General features: G+C 35.1%; 1 pseudogene; it reads left to right on the forward strand.

Annotated features, from left to right (window-relative positions):
- The first annotated feature begins 7324 nt into the window (after window positions 1-7324).
- LOC137744214 (aluminum-activated malate transporter 8-like) lies at window positions 7325-9524 on the forward strand (annotated as a pseudogene).
- Window positions 9525-13431: the final 3907 nt, after the last annotated feature.

The following is a 13431-nucleotide window of genomic DNA, read 5'->3' on the forward strand; positions in this document are numbered from 1 at the left end:
ATATATGGTAGCACCAGAATCAAGCCACCAGTAAGAAGATTTAATGGCTGCAACCATGTTCAATTCAATGATCATGCAAATTTACATTTCAGACACCATAGCAATTATATCTTTAGTATGATTTTCCTCTACCATATTTGCCTTGTTTAATTTGGTGTCCCTATTTTTCTTGAGCCTACAATCAGGAATAAAGTGGCCTTTCTTTCCACGATGTGGCAAGTTGCATTTTTCTTGCCACTGTTGGTGCCAAAAGATGTCTTTTTGAGCTTTCCTAGGTTATTCGCTTTCAAGTTCTTTTTGAACTTACTATTGCTCCTTTCAGCATAATTAATCTTAGTGAAGTCTTGTGAGGAAAAATATTTTTCGAGTTTCCGAGTTTCTTCTTCAATTTGGATCCCCTTCAAAAGATCTTGGAGACTTATATCTTCTGCTATATGCAAAAGCTTCTTTCTATAATTGTTCTAACCAAGGGGTAATTTTGACATTATAGCCCCTACTTGTAATGCATATGGAATAATTATTTTGTCTTCACGAAGCTTTGTGACCAAAAGTAATAAATCTTGAACTTGGCCCACAATGGATTTGCCATTAGTCATAGTGAATTCATAGAACTTAAACATGATAAATTTATCGGTCCCTTTTTTCGCCGATGTATACTTGTCTTCAAGAGCATTCCAAATTTCCCTTGGAGATTGAGTTGTAGAAAATAAATTGTAAAGCTGATCCGACAAAGTATTCAGGATATGTCCTCTGCACATCAATTCATCGTCTTCACGCCTCATTTTGTTGGCAATAATTTGTTCAGTATATGGATCATTAGGTTTAGGAATTGGCTGTAGATTTGGATCAAGAACATAAGCAATTTTCAGGGCCGTCAGCATCCAGCGTATTTTGTCATTCCAGCGCATGAAATTGGTTCCATCAAACTTGTCGAGTTTTCAGAAAGCACCATCGTTCATTGCAAACAAAGCCATAGTTTCAAACATCTTCTCCATTGCGAATATCACTTTAAGATTGTAAGGATAAGGTTGAGAATTTGATAGAAAAATGGCTTTGAGGCACGTTAATACATTTTCCTTAGAGTGATATTAACCCCCACTCTAATATGAGTTTGCTAAAGGATCTAAAGCAAATCACTTCCAAGATACAACAAAATTTGGAATTTTAGTTTAGCAAGAACTGAAATTCCCTTAAAATCTTCTAAAGGAAAAATGTATGGTTTTGATGGAGAGAAAGAGGATAAGAAACTATTGTTTGAAGAATTGTATATCCAAATATGCAACCAACATGGGCTATATATAGATATTATGAAACCCTTTGAAGATGGATCAAAGTAGGCATATAAAAGGTCATGTTCTTTCCTGCATCATTGCCACGGAATGGATGCATCCTTCAATCAAAATTACAACCTACTGCATCCTTTCATTTTCCAAAAAGATGCAATCCTATTGCTAGATCATGTATGTTTTTTTTTTTTTTTTTTTTTTAATTTTTTTTTTTATCAAAATATCATAACTTTCTGATTTCATAACAAGGGACATATCCCTTAGTTGTACTTTTTCAATCCAAGAGACATGGAACTGCAGCCATGCTTCTTTAATCCAAGAGACATGGCACTGCTTCTTTAATCCAAGAGACATGGCACTGCAGCCATGCTTTTTCAATCCAAGAGACATGGCATTGCAGCCAATCTCTCATTATACACGCAACACCATATATATATGTATATATGTATTAATGAAATACACCAACAATAAGTATAAAAGAATACTATTAAACAATAGTAATAAGTGGCACAATTGGAGATTAATTTATAGGGTTCCTCTTTTGTGAAAGGAGCATCATTCATTAAATAATATAAAGTACTACATTTGGGTAAAGCCAACCACCCCCCTAAATAGATAAGCAAAAAGCCCACATCAAAGTGGGAAAACTAGATATTAAAAAAAAAAAAAAAAAAAAAACTGACAGTAAGCATAACCCTAATACCAATCTTGCAATGGTAGAACGTTGCCGGTGCCGCCCCAAACACCTTGCCAGCAACCACCGAGGCAACCGTAATGGAGAATTCAACCCGAGTGGTACATTCGACCAAGGCTTCACAATGCAAAAGTTTTCAAACCTGTAATGGGAAACAAACTCTAACCTAAACTTGCTATTAGAACTGCCACACCAGGGAGAGCCACCAGATCTAAAAAACCTTCACATACTCTTGAAGTACATCCAAACAGAAATACAAAAGAAAAAAGATGAAGCTAAGGGGAAGAGTATTCCTTCCTCGACCGAAGTCACTAAATGCAAAAATTGGACATCACCACGCCACCATATTCATCCTATTTGTTTGGCCGAGCTTGGTTTGCGGATTGGCACACCCGCAATAGCAAAAGGATGTAGTTAGCTCGTAAATTACTTTGGCCTAGTTCGTGTAATTTTGAAGGTCAACAATATCTTATAATATGAAATTTTATTAAGTAACACTTTCCTTCACCTTTTTGGGGTCAACAATATCTTATAATATGAAATCTTATTTAACCATTAAGTAAGGCTTTAGTTTGCTAATATGTGATTCACACTTTCAATAGTTTTTTGTTCAAATTATATGGATAAGAACCTCTTGTAGGGTTGGCAGCGTTGTGTAACTCAAAAGCAAATGGACGGCATTGGGGGCGAGGAAAAGGTCACATGACCTCCAATTTCTAAAGGGCCCCCAAAATTTATATCCTTTTCTATATATATTATGTATATAAAAATTCTAATAGGAAATTAATAAAAAAAAAATTTAGTTTATATATATGACAATTGGTTTTTATTTGGTTAAGTGAGCCTATAATTATTATTTTCATTTTTCATTTTTCTCTAATAATAAACTAAGTCATAAAAATTTACTTGTGTTGTAGAACTATTTAACTCAAAAATTAGAGAGGGAGAGAGGGAACGGCAATAGAGAGAGGATAATTGGTTAATTTTGCGGTGTGTATTATCTCAGCCCATTGTGCTTTTATTTATAGTAATTGGAAGGAAGAATCCTTGCCTTTCAAGTAATACAACTGAAATAAGACACTATCTAAAAAATACTATAGATTCCTAATAGAATTTACATAATCACATTCCAAAAGAAATTAAGCCTGCAACAACTTGTGCGTTGTCCCACAAACACAAGAATCTTTCCGTATCTCCTTTTCAGTTCTATTCTTTCTTTTTTTTCCCCTCATGGGTGCTAAATCATAATTTCATGGCAGTTATGAAAACAAAATTTGTGAAATCAGTGGCTATTATTCAATTAGTTGAAGTCAGATGCTAGCTTCGATTAAGTTGGAATTTTGATTAGCGAATTTTACATTAATACATTGTTAAAAAAAATTATTTGGAATATTATCTTAAGGAGGCCCTTTATAAATTTAGGAAATGAATTTTTTTCCGATGCCACTTAGTACCACGATCTAGTGGTATTTATCTACTTGTAAGTGAAAAATCTTAAGTTCGATTCTTACTAAAGGCGAATTTAAACCATATTATTGCTAGCCCATTTTCCCACCCCTTAGTGTAGATAACATCGTTTGCTAAAAAAAAAAAAAAAAAACAAAAGCCTATCAAATGTTTGCTTAATCTAATTAACTACTGAACTATATATAATTTCTCTTTTTGAGCAATGCTATATGCTGAGAAAATACTTACCATTTCGAATAGAGCTTAGAAAGGTACGTGCACATATCTTGGAATCCAAATTTCTAATACTAAATTAGAGACAATGGTCACATTAATGCACCTTTGATCGAATAAGGTTCCATAAAAGGAATGAAGCAAAAAACAGAGAGGCTCAAGACAAAATCTTAAATAAACAAACCACATATATTCTAGCTGGCCAGCAGTACGTGAAGCTATCAACACTTCAGCAATCGTAATCAAAACAAGTACAACAAAAATAACGAAAATTTAGCTCCATTTAATTGTGAATTTTAAACCATTAGATGATTTCCAAAACTATGTACAATTGGTATAGTGGATAAGGCATGCATACATACAAGTACTTTAAGCATTTGGATTGCCTTGCTGTTTCCCTCAGTGAAGGACCTATCAAGTTGGTGTTGCGCTTATGTACCTCCTTTACAAGTTGCTCAAAATTTTGGCAAAATCTTGAGTACAAAGAATAAACAGTGAAAGGAATATTGTTTCCAGTTTGGGTTTTGCATCCTTTTGTTAATTTTGGGTAATTTCAACACATTGACGTGAGGAATTAACGATGATGAAGAAACACAAAAAGACTGGCAGACAAAGTGAGGCCTTAATTTCTTTATTGTTCGTAAAGTCTGATGATCAACTGGCATATATTCTTACTAAAGTTGTTTTAAACCGAGTTTTTCATAGCTCTCTCGACAAATCACTTTTAATATATTATCCATCTCCAAAATAGAAGTATATAAAGTGATTTAAAGAGAATTTTACAATACAATTTAAAACCTGATCAACGTAGAATTATAATAAGAATAAAATAAAATCTCTTAAATTAGGGAAACTCACGCCAACACAGCAGCCATGCCTTATTTAGTACCATGCCTCCACATTTGGAAATCTTAAATATGCTATAATGCTATTTTCTAAAAGTTAGGTAGATAAAAAGAAAGGCCTATAGATTGCTCACATTATCAGTTTCATATATGAGCAATTTTTTATGAGTTCTACAGATGACCAAAAATAATAATCAGGATAATACGTGTACAACTACATGCTTCATATATGTAACATATAGAACGCGTACAGCATATATAAGAAATAGAGAGAATGCATGTACAGATCAACAGAGAAAAAGAGGAGGGGGGGGGGGGGGGGGTGTTTGGTTTCTAAGCAGCAGTTTCCAAAGTGGATTAAATACTCATTTCGTTTCTAACCATGTATATTAGAAAAAGGAAAAGAAAAAGATTCATCAACTTCCAAAACATGACCCCGATCGATGCCTTTCGTTCTAACTTGTAGGTTCCCTTGTTTTGGCTTTTCTCCTTTTTTTTCTTTGGCATCGTGTTGTCACTGTGACCCCAACGTGATGCTACATCAGCAATAAGTGGTGACCTAATAATATTTCCTCTTCGTAATGAACTGAAGGCACACACTAAATTTTGTTTGATAACACATTAATATATTCATTGGTACTACCTTAATTTGTCGTTTCATCCCAATTCCCCCAATGCCTAAGCACTTGCATATATTGAAATACTTGATAAATCTCCTCAGATATATCATGAGGTTTTTTTTTTTTTAAAGAAACTTCGACAGTACATATATTCAAGAGAATTATTAACACACAAATAAAAAATTACAGTTAATCAAGGACATAAATCTCGGGAGAGGATCCTCTCCGGACCCAAAACCACCGGATCCTTCTTCTTTAAAGGCCGCGTTGGCATCGTGGCTTCCCCAAAATCAGCGTTGTGCTTCCCGAAGTCAACGTCCTGGGTTCCCCGGAGCTAGTTATCGGCAACATCATAATAGTTGTCCATGATCGTGATTTTATATAAAACTGACCATGTAGAAGTTTCCTATAAACATACAAAAAAAAAAAAAGTGAAGAAGAAGACCCAGGAGTGAAGGAGAAGAATTGAAGAGGCAGCAGCAGTAGAATCAAAACTGCAGAAAAGAAAGAAGAAGAAGGAGGATCCGGTGGGTTTGGGTCCGGAGAGGATCCTCTCCCATAAATCTCATCCTCATAGGTGAAATAACCACATAGGAAAAGTCTTCCAATCAGTACACAGATACTACCTTTTCTATTTGGGTTACTTAATTATACAGTATACTACGTTACTATACTGCATCACTTTCCACTTTTGTTTCTCTGTTAACCTTGTGACGTTATCATTTTATAGTTCTGACCTGCAAAGCATACAAACTTTTTACTGGTTTATATGTGAATGCCATTGGTTCTATGGATTCTTTAACTATCTATAGTTTAAACGACGAATATGTATATAGCTACATCATTCTTCCACTACTTTTGTAGTAAATAATTGTAATAAAGCTGCTGCGGTTAGTGCACATGGCAAGGTGAAAGCGTATTCTACTCAAAGTCAATTCATACAAGTTCTTTTAATTAACTTCAAAACTGAGTTAGCAAACTGATCATCTTCTCTCTCTCTCTCTCTCTCTCTCTCTCTCTCTCTCTCTCTCTCTCTCTCTCTCTCTCGGAATAGTGGGATACAGTGCATGTCAGACTTTACAGTAATCACACCACCATGTTTTACGTACGGAAATTTAGGGTTTCAAGTTTTTTTTTTTTTGGGGGGGGGAGGGAGGGGGAGGGGTGTGTCAGAGAGAGAGAGATTCATGGAAACTAGAATACACACTTACCCACTTGATCATCAAAAGCTGAAGGGTTTTAAACTTTTAACCTTATAGTGAGCGCAGAGTTGCGACTTGTGAGTGACTAGTGGGTTGAAGCACTCTTGATTCCTTTAGTCTGACAAGTGGGATAAATTAACATTATGTTCTGAAAGTTTGTGGGTTTTATGAAAGGATAATATATACTTGCATCTCTTTGAGATGAACTCATTCTTTCACTTGCAAATAATATATCTTCAACGTAAAATTTTTATAATTGGAATCGTTTAATCTCTTAATATTCATTTGAAAGTCATCCTTGAAAAAAAATCATTCGATCATCTAGATAGTCATTCAATTGTATCAAATAAATCAACAATATAGGTACCAAGTAACATATTTGTAATAAACCACTGATTTATTTAATATATTTGGATGACTAAACGATCATCGATTCATATGATTTTTTGTAGAAATGATTTTCAAATTAGGGATTAAAAGATTGAAAGGTTCTAATTATGAAATTTCTACATTAAATAAACATTATTTACAAATGTCAGAATAAACTCATTCCCAAACAAGATGTAAGCATTATCCTTTATTTAATATAATAAGCTTATATCCAAGTAAAAGCCTAGTCAGCCCACGCGTTTCAAAACCCTCCTTTTTCTCTCAAAGCAAAATCTTTGTCTCTCTTCATACAAGAGACACAAAGACGTGTAACCCATAAAATATTCTTCAGTCACACCAAACTGGCAAACGCTGCCTTATAAATTAGGGCCAATAGTCAGAGAATTCAACCCATCAAAGTTGCTTCCATTTTCTTGCCCAACCATCTCTCTCTTCCACACCCTTCTCCCTTTCTAAAGTCTCTGAAGCTACAAAAGGAAAAACCATCTTTCTAAGGGCTTTAATTAGCTTAGTTTTTCTCAATATAGGACACTTTAACTTGTTAGGAAAGGAAAACCATCTTTCTTAATTCAAACCTTTTAATACAGTTTGTCCCTAAACTGAAGGCATGGAGATCACCGAGTTAGCAACTGCAGGGGAAGAGAAGGTTGGGGCTTTCTCGCGGTCGTATGGATGGCTCATGGCCTTGCTAGGGAAGTTGAGTACCAAGGTTGTCAAAGTTGTAAAGAGCATTATAAAGCTAGGACAAGATGACCCAAGGAGAGTAACTCACTCTCTAAAAGTGGCTTTGGCTCTTACATTGGTGTCCATATTGTACTACTGGCAAGCCCTTTTCGAAGGTATTGGAGTTGCAGGAATCTGGGCGGTGCTAACCGTGGTAGTAGTGTTTGAATTCACTGTAGGTAAGTTAAGAACAAAGTGAACATACATTTAAGTTTCATTCAACTTATAATGTTCAATTAATCAAGTACTTAGTTTCTTTTTCTGTGTAGGTGCAACCCTCAGCAAAGGTTTAAATAGAGGTTTTGCAACATTCTTGGCTGGTGCTCTTGGCCTTGGAGCTAATCACATAGCTAGTCTCTTTGGAGTGAAAGGAGAACCCATTGTGCTTGGGATCTTTGTCTTCCTACTAGGTATATATATGTTTGTACATAAAAAATAGAGTTAACGTTCTATTGCCGGATATGACATGACCAACATGGTCCCCCTTAAATTAACGGCCCCAATTCACTATCTCTGACATAATTAACAGACATTATTCTGCAAGAAGTTTTCTCCTCATAGTCTGTCTCTATGTAAAAGACTATATTGCCTATACTAATGCATGCAAGTGTTATTTTATGGTTGCAGCTGCAGCATCTACATTCTCACGGTTCTTCCCACGGATCAAGGCGAGATATGACTATGGGGTGTTGATATTCATACTGACATTCAGCATGGTAACCGTCTCGGGATATCGTGTTGAAGGGATCTTGGAGATGGCACATGAGAGACTCTTAACAATTGTAATAGGTGGAGGAACCTGCATGATCATATCAGCTTTTGTTTGTCCAGTATGGGCTGGTGAAGATCTGCACAAGCTGATAGCTTCCAATATAGAAAAGCTTGCAAACTACTTAGAAGGTAAACTAAATTATATATTACCTAATTGGCTCTAGCTCCTTTAGTTTTGTTCAACATGTTCAAAGAAGAATATGCAATTTAATAAATTACAGATTTTGGGGGTGAATATTTTCCATTACCTAAGAATGGGAAGTCTGGCATGGTCTCCAAAAATAAGGAATCATTTCTTCAAGGATATAAGAGTGTCCTCAACTCAAAAAGCAGTGAAGAATCCTTGGTGAGTACTAAAGCATCTTTTTGCTCGTTAATTTCCTGCTGCCACTAAATTTTACCCTGGATGGAAACCACTAATATCTTTAGCTAGCCATTTTTTATGGGTACAACTTGTACTTGCCAGATATGGTGTACTCATATTTGTGTCACATTGTATATTTGCATAGGCAAATTTTGCAAGATGGGAGCCAGGACATGGAAGTTTTAAATTTCGCCATCCATGGAAGCAGTACTTGAAGATCGGTGCCCTTGCCAGGCAATGTGCCTACCAGATTGAAACTCTAAATGGTCTCATCAACTCAGATGTACAAGTATGTATCAAACCATCATACTCTTTTAAGGGTGCATAATTTAATTAAAATATTTAACGGAAGGAAAATTACCATGTTAAATGATTTTATATAACGTGTAATTGATCTGACTAAATATATAATTTAATTTTCTATTTAATTAATTTTATCATCCTTGCAGGTACCACCAGAATTTTTACAGATAATTCAAGACTCCTGTAGAACAATGAGTATTGAATCTGGAAAAGCCCTAAAAGCTTTAGCCATAGCAATCAAAACCATGAAAGAACCAAAAGATGCTTGTGAACATTTGGAGAACTCCAAAACTGCAGTCGAAGACCTCAAAATTGCACTCAAAGCTGCATCACTAGAAACTGCTGACATACTTGGAATTGTACCAGCTGCAACAGTTGCTTCAATACTAGTTGAGATTGTCAAAGGGGTAGAAAACATTTCTAAGTCAGTTCATGAGCTTTCTGAACTAGCACACTTCAAAAAAGCTGTGGAGCCCACTGTATCGCCAGAGAAGCCACCATTGCTGCACAGGGGAAGCGTTAATCCTGTACTTTTGGATGGTGAAGATGCCCATGTTATAATCACCGTAGGTGAAACAAACATTGGTTTCCAAGAAAATGAGGTCCTCAGGCACCAAAATGCCCAAAACCAAGGGTGGAAATGTAAATATTTGTCACTCTAACATGTAATTAATCTGGGTTGAAAATACTCAACTTGTATGCTATATTTTGTTGAGTATAATGATCAACTCGATCATGTTCTAATTTCACAAACTGTGGGATTAGTAGGGAAAGACATGTTAGCAATATTTCCCCATTTTATATTCAAACTTATGCAACAAGAGTCCTCCCACTATATACCTAGTAAAGGCGAAAGATGAAAATATTTCTAAAGGCGAAAGATGAAAATATTTCTCTTCCCTTGGGCTATGTATCTGGTGTTCTCCTTTGAATTGAATTGAAAATTTTAGAGTGCATTTGATAACTATTTTCTTTTTTGATTTTTTGGTTGTGTTTGAGATCTAGGGAGGTTATATGGAGAAAAGGAGAGATGAAAGGGTAGTGAGAGGGAGGAGAAGAATATAATTCTTCCTATCTGTCAAATTCAACTTCTCAGCATTCAATGATGACAAGGTTGAAAAGTGGGGCTATTGAGAAGAAAAATTATGCAACTTTTCTTGCTACATTTCCTAAGCTAAATTCTCTACAAATCACTGAAGATGAACCTTTTTTCTGGTGGCTTTTCCTTTGTCACTGAAGTATCAAATTGTGTAGAACCAAGTTGATTTCGAAAAGCTTCTTCTTTGCCTCAATGGCAAAAGGCTATGCAAGAGGAGTATGATTCTCTTAGAGCTCAGGGTACATGGAGTTTAGTACATCTACCTACAAATAGAGCAATTGTTGGCAGTAAGTGGGTTTTCAAGATGAAAAAGAATATAGATGGCAGTGTTTCAAGATATAAAGTTAGGTTTGTTGCACAAGGTTTTTCTCAGGAGCATAAATAAATGGGAGTTAAAACAATTGGACATTAAGATTGCCTTCTTCCATGGCGATTTGCAGGAAGAAGTGTATATGAAACAGCCCTAAGGTTTTGTTGATCCACAACATCCCACACATGTGTGCAAATTGATAAAGTCTTTATATGAATTAAAACACATTCCAAGGGCTTAGAACTCTAAATTCACAAGCTATCTCTTAGCTATGGGATTCACTGCTTCAGGATCTGATACAAGTCTTTTCATGAAGAAAGATCAATCTAATATAGTCATTTTATTGTTGTATGTTGATGACATTATCCTCACTAGATCAAATTCTATTAAAGTGTAACAAGTGATCACTGAGCTGTCTACAATGTTTGATTTGAAGGATTTGGGAAAACTTACATGTTTCCTAGGATTGCAGATGCAATATTAGTCAAATGGAGACATCTTTGTTAACCAATCAAAGAATGTCAAAGATCTCATTCATAAAGCATGAGAGGATTCATGTAAACCTGCTCCTACACATGCAAACCTTATAGTTCAATGTTGGTAATATAAGGGGTTCCTCTAACAGATCCAAGTTTTTATCGAAGTATAGTAGGATCATTATAATACTTAACTTTCACAAGGCTGGACATTGCCTTTGTTGTGAATTTTATTTGTCAATTCATGACCAATCCAACTAATATTCACCTTGGAGTAGTCAAGAGAATAATTCGATATCTTCAAGGGACATCTTTACTTGGTATTGTCTATTCAGCTATTGCAGAACCAACATTAAGTGCATTTTCAAACTCTGATTGGGCTGTTGATCTTAATACAAGGAGATCAGTGATAGGTTATATAGTATTCCTTGGTAACAATCCTATTTCCTGGCAATCGAAGAAGCAAAGTTCTGTCTCAATGAGCTTTACTGAAGCATAATACAAAGCTTTAGCTCACACTGTTATAGATGTAGCCTATATCAGATATATTCTTAAGGATTTGGAAGTGTATTTACCTAGTCCTCCTATGATATATTGTGATAATATGTCAGCTATAACTTTGAGTGCTAATCTAGTGTTTCATTCTCGAATTAAGCACCTTGATACTGACTATCACTTTGTAAAGGAAATAGTATAACAAGGAGATTTGGAAGTGAAGTATGTTCCAACTGATGAACAGACGACTGATGTATTGACAAAAGGTTTACACAGCCATACATTTGTTAAGCATTCATTCAATCTCAAACTTGGAAACCCTGGTTGAGATTAAGGGGGGATGTTGGATAATGTTGCCACATCAGTAAAGCCAAATCAGCAAAGTTAGTTAGCCATGTCAGCAAGCCAAATCAGCTAAGTTAGTTGAAGTTGTTGTTAGTTAGAATTGTTGGATAAGGTTGAGTTTGTTAGCCTAGATATCTTAGGCGCCAAGCTTTGTACACCTATATAACATTGTAAAAGCTAGTGTGTAATTCAATCAAGTCAATAGAATACAATCTTGAAAGCTTTTTCTCTCTCAATTTCTTCTTCTCTCTAAAATTGTTCTTCTACATTCATTCCTTTTCTACAACATTCCATTTTTTGTTATTGATGGTGCATATTTTCATATATTTTTATCTTATACTTCCTTTGAATTTTGTATATATGAATGGGTTAAATGCACTAATTATATTATTTTCATTTATAGGCATTCAATACGGGAGTTACGTGAAAAATAAGTGAAAAATGAAGATTTCGAGTGTCTATAGTAATTCCAGTCCCAGTGGAGCACGAGGCTAATTAACTACACCAATACATATGCATTACAATAAGAAGATGAGATTACAATGGTTGTGGAAATCAAATGGACATGGGAAGCTATTCAATGGATTTTAGGATAGACATAATTGTTTTTATGATTTCCGTTTAATTTCTTTTTCTTTAATTAGGACTTAATGTCCAATTTGGGCTAGGTTTTTAATTAGGCTTTATGTTGCCCCTTTGCTGTGAGTTATAATGTGGAGATTACTTCTCCTTATTTATTCATTCATGAAGAAAGCCACAAAAAACATATCACACTTTAGGGGGCTGCGGCAAGGAAGAGAAGAGGGGAGAGCTTTTCTAGTTTCTTTTCTTTGCTAGGGTTACGATGTAGCCTAATCATGAATACTTAATTGCCTTGTGGCATTGTTATTATCATGTTTTTCATCTTTATTGAGTATCTTTTATTGTTCATAATGCGCTTGATTTTTATTTAGATGCTTGATCACCATCTAGGTTTAAATTAGGTTGCTTTGATGCAAGTTAGAGTAGATGCCATACTTAACTTGGGTTTAGTTTCTTGCAATTGATACCATAACCGCCTATTTGTAGATGCCATACAAATAGGGTTTGTGTGATTTTCCAACGATTTCCATAGAGCTTAATGGGTTCTGACTTTAAATCCATCTAGATGCCATAGAGGGTTAACATGTATGGATACTTTTCAAGTAACCAAATGCCATGGCCATCGAATAATTTAGGGAAAATCGATCATCAATATTGGGGAACTACTTGAGCATAACATATTAAGGGAAATAAGTAGAATTGGTTACGGTGAATTTGGACACCCTAGGTCTTCTTTTCTTATGTTTTAATTTTATTATTTAATGCATTTTATTTTAAAGTCATATTTCATCTTTAGTTTAGTTCAAATCTTCTATTTTTTCCATTAAAGCTTCTCCACTATGGTTTGTTTCAATTTAGTTAGTAAGATTTTAGAATCAATTCAATCTCTATGGGATGATATATGTGCTTTTGATTCATATACTTGCAAGCACAAAATTCGAGACTTAAACAGACTAAATTCGGTTATCTAATTTTTGCAACAAGTTTCTGCGACAAACCATAGTGGTAAGTATTCCCGCCTGTCATGCGGGTGACTCGGGTTCGATCCCCGGCAACGGCGCCAAATTAAATTAAAAGGGGTTGGTTGAAGGGTAAGAACGGCACAATTGGTTGATCGGTGAGAAGGTAAGGATTAGCATGAAATTTGGTTAGGGTAAAGATTGCAAAGTCAATGTACAGAAGTGCAAAATTGAGCAATATTCTCAAGTGAAAATTACATTAACAACTTTATGCCATGTACTTTAGC

The sequence above is a fragment of the Pyrus communis genome, chromosome 9 (genome assembly GCF_963583255.1).
Source record: "Pyrus communis chromosome 9, drPyrComm1.1, whole genome shotgun sequence".
NCBI classification, from domain to species: Eukaryota; Viridiplantae; Streptophyta; class Magnoliopsida; order Rosales; family Rosaceae; genus Pyrus; species Pyrus communis.